This window comes from Ostrinia furnacalis, unplaced genomic scaffold (genome assembly GCF_004193835.3).
Source record: "Ostrinia furnacalis isolate ACB-3 unplaced genomic scaffold, ASM419383v2 OfSCF6941, whole genome shotgun sequence".
NCBI lineage: Eukaryota > Metazoa > Arthropoda > Insecta > Lepidoptera > Crambidae > Ostrinia > Ostrinia furnacalis.
Window position 1 is genome coordinate 70,593 of NW_021137180.1, and position 4,537 is coordinate 75,129.

Below are 4,537 nucleotides of genomic sequence, written 5' to 3' on the forward strand. Positions count from 1 at the left end.
TCGGAAATAATTCCTACAAAAGATTTTATTGTTTTAATGGCTTCATTGGTTGCCCATTAAGACTCTCCTAAGTTTTCGACTTCGACGGAGTTGTGCTTAAGTGGTGGGGGCCCCCGAAAGGGGCATTTTTTCGGTTTTCCGGTTATACCGCGTAAAGGACTTACCCTATCAAAAAGTGGTCTTCATGACGGTTGAAGGGCACTTAATCCTGCATTGAATAAGACCAAATTCATATGTTTTGGACAAACCGTTCTCGCACTAAAGTTCGGCAAAGTAGAAAATATACGTATAATTAATGACCCTCTCCACGTCCAATGGTTTGTTACCCACAGGCTTCCAAGTCTTGAAAAGGGCCACCTCAACCAGTGTAACCCTATCAAGTCTTACGAGCTTGATGCGCCTATCCTTGTTCGTCCCAGCCGTTCCTTAACTGCGGTTGCTGCACCTCTTCCTGGCACTCACCTGAACGTCTCTGTGTTACCTACTGTGGCTGCCCCTCTTCCTTGTGTCCTCCTGCATGACTACGTTGCCTAGCCGTATGATTGGTCTAAGGTTCGACGCCAAAAATCAACAACAACAAGTTCATATTAAAACGCTGAAGAGTTTTTTGTTTGTTTGTTTGAACGCGCTAATCTTAAGAATTACTAGTTTGATTGAAATCATTATTTTTGTGTTGAATAGCTCATACATTGAGGAAGGCTATAGGATATATACAATCACTCTACGACTAATAGAGGCGAAGCAGTAAAGAAAAATGTTGCAAGCACGGGAAATAGTATTTAAACTATTTTCACTCGTACGAAGTTGATTTTGTGGCGTCGAACCTTGGACCAGGCATATGGCTAAGCAATGAAATCGTACAGGAGGGTACAAGGAAGAGGGGCAGCCACATTAGGTAACACAGAGTCGTTCAGGAGAGTGCCAGGAAGAGGTGCAGCAACCGCAGTTAAGGAACGGCTGGGACGAACAAGGATAAGCGCATCAAGCTCGTAAGCCTTGATAGGGTTACACTGGTTGAGGTGGCCCTTTTCAAGACTTGGAAGCCTGTGGGTAACAAACCATTGGACGTGGAGAGGGTCATTAATTATACGTATATTTTCTACTTTGCCGAACTTTAGCGCGAGAACGGTTTGTCCAAAACATATGAATTTGGTCTTATTCAATGCAGGATTAAGTGCCCTTCAACCGTCATGAAGACCACTTTTTGATAGGGTAAGTCCTTTACGCGGTATAACCGGAAAACCAAAAAAACGCCCCTTTCGGGGGCCCCCACCACATAAGCACAACTCCGTCGAAGTCGAAAACTTAGGAGAGTCTTAATGGGCAACCAATGAAGCCATTAAAGCAAAAAAATCTTTTGTAGGAATTATTTCCGATTTAATCAATTTTTGTGTTTAATTCTACTGGCCTAATGATAAAAATACGTTTTCATAGCGAGAAACATGTTAAGTATTTACTAAGAGATAGGTAAGAATCTCTCTTCAACTTCGAATGTACTAAGTAATCTTCCTGTTCGACTTAAGTTTAATTTTCATGGAAAAAAACGAAATCAGATACATTTTAATAAAGAATGAAATAATTTATACTTTCTTATCAATTCAGTTTTCTTCAGACACATAGTAACTGACCATCATGCATGATACATTGAGGACAAAGCATTTTATTTTTAGATAAGTAATGTAATTTTTTATATAAAAAAACTGGTAATCCCTTTTCGAACGTATTCTAGACTTTTTTATGAAATCCTATAATTAATTGAGTGAGAGAGTATGTACAGTTGACAGCACACAAAAGTAAATCTTTTGTAGCAAAATCACATCTATCACCACAACACAAATACATTTAGATGCCACAGTGTTAGGCTATTTTACTAGGGCCACTCCGACCGGTCAATCACGAAATCATTAGGAAGGCCTAAGTTCAGCAGTGGACGTTCTGTGGCTGAAATGATGATTATGAATTAAGTTCATAAGTTAGCTCTTTGTAGGTACAATAAATGAATATGGTTGTTCTTCTGTTCCTCTATTGTATCGGTAACTGTACCTGTCTAGTGTTGATACCTCACTAAGAAAGTTGCGAAAGTAAAAATTGGCTCCAACGTTATGCAGCCGGCTCGTAACTTAGCTACCAGGAAGTAATTAATGTGGAGTTACGGCGTTTTCTACTTTACCCCAGTAATAATAAGTTGCATCGCTGGCCTTTGTTGGAAGATTGATTGGGTTACATTAGTTTAAGTGATACAATACGTAAAAGTTGTAAAAATAGTAGTAGGTATATTACATAGTACACGTAATACGAGTAGGTATCCTTCTAATAATAAGTTTAATACAAATAAAATAACATTAAGTTTTCGAGATGACCATGTCAGGGCAGAAAAGTTCTTGAGTGGCGATCATGAGCCGAAAGATGTAGTGTGGGCACTGTGGGCAGGTCCCGCACTAGGTGGACCGACGATCTGGTGAAGGTAGTGGGAAGTACTTGGATACGGGCCGCGTAGGATCAGTCGTTTTGGACATCCTTTCGGGAGGCCTTTGTTCAGCAGTGGTCGCAGTGGATGTGAACGATAGAATGAACGATACCATGAGAAGCGGAATCGAATGTACACCGAACTTAGAAAAAAAAGACTGTCAACCCGTTCCCATCTCTCAATTTCCAAAATTCCACCTTAAAGCACACATGCCACGGTGCGGCACTCCCATACATCATAGCGATGGCTGATTTATGCTGCGCGCGCTCGAACGGGACGGCGAACGAATTGATTCAATATTTCTTTCCGCGATAGTTCGGATGCATTGCAATTATGTCAGGATTTTAGGATTGGTTTGTTTTTATTACTGGCAGACTTAGGCCGTGTGGGTTTCCGTCTGCACGGTTTTCGTTCTCTGAATAGGTATTTTTTGCGCGTTTCTCTTTTTTTTTCTCAAATAATAACAACCGACGTAACAGCTTGTATTATCGGCTCTAGTCAAAGTCCGCTCAAAATAAATAAACACTGGTACATTGTACAGTTTTATTACACGCTATTTTGAATAATATCGCCTTTCTTTGTTAAAATACTTTATTTTTATTTTTCTCATACGGTTGATGACACGTAATGTTATTATATTTCTAGTGCAAAATAGCAATAGCAACTACTTAAGGTACCTACTGTTTTGTGAAATCCTTGGGGGAGGCCTTTGTCCAGTAGTGGACGTCATTCGGCTGAAAGGAACCTACTGTTTTACTCCGAACATTGCAGTCCATTATTTAAAATCGATTCACAAATTCAAAAACCCGATATTTTTCCCAATTTTCTCTCAATATGAAACCAACACCTGCCAACTTCTTTTAAGTTTACTGTCGAAAGCCTTTGTAGTTAAATTTTCTATAGAAATCCTTATTCCGCTCGATTTCAGTGCCGATAACGTGAAATAACTCCTTTGCCTGGGTTTTCAGTGTGGAGCGATAACTATCATTTAGATTTAGAACATTGGTTCCCAAAGTGGGGGGCGCGCGCCCCGGGGGAGGCGCAAAGACCTTTAAAGGGTGGCGCCGGCCATCTGTGTACTTAAGCATAAAAAACCTGCGACCGCTGAGAGAATGCATTCCAGACTGCTCGATACGACCAATAAATAATCTTGACTGGAGGACGGGGGTGCAGATTTTTTGGTATGGTCGAAAGGGGGCGCGTTTCAAATAAGTTTGGGAACCAATGATTTAGAATTTTAGCGAAAATGTTTAAAGCCACTAAGTTTCACGATACGTTTTGGTTTAGCACGCCTCGTTTTAACCTGATAACCAAGCGTGGTCGAATGGAATTATTTTAGTAGTTGATATACAATAACATTTTAATAAAACTTTCATTTTTTTTTTTAAGAAACTGTTACAGTTACTTTAAACGACTATAAATAGCGAAAGCATATAACTTTATATGAATGCCGAGGAACTTTTCAAACTATTAGCAGTCCTCACACTGACGTCACTTCCTCCCTCTTCTTTACCGGTATCTGTAAGAAGTAAAAAACAAACAAAAAGCTCGCCCGAGGTGTTCAATGTTTAAAACAATACGTATGCGACTCAGCACACCTTGTATCGGGTGGAAATGTCGAGACAACGGCTCAGCTTGACGCGTTTGCAAAGAGTTCATAAAATATTCACGGGCAGGACTAACAATGTACGGGAGACAGGGGGAATGTTCTCGTGATTGGAACGAATGGCACGTTTGTTTTAATTTGAAATATAATTTATAAATGCCTTGATGATCTTGGAAAATTAACCGCCTCTATGGTCTAGTGGTAAGACCACCTGCTTCAGACGCAGAGGTCCCGGGTTCGATTCCCAGTGGGGGCAGATTTTTCTGTTCGGTTTGGTTGGTGGTAGGGCTTGTTCTAAGTCCGCCTGGCTAGCTACCACCATCTTACCTAAGTCTGTCGCCATAACAACAATGTTAACAGCATTGTTGTGTTCCGGCAGTTAGAGGTAAGATAGCCAGTTCCTCCGCGGTTGAGGATTCCGGGTGAAGCTTGCTTCCACCTTCGGCCTGATCGTCACTTACCAT

At 40.8% G+C, this 4,537-nt stretch overlaps 1 non-coding gene across 1 annotated transcript; it reads left to right on the forward strand.

The window, feature by feature from the left end:
* The first annotated feature begins 4,257 nt into the window (after positions 1-4,257).
* On the forward strand, positions 4,258-4,329 carry TRNAL-CAG (transfer RNA leucine (anticodon CAG)). The gene has a single exon. It is a non-coding gene; the product is annotated as a tRNA-Leu (tRNA).
* Positions 4,330-4,537: the final 208 nt, after the last annotated feature.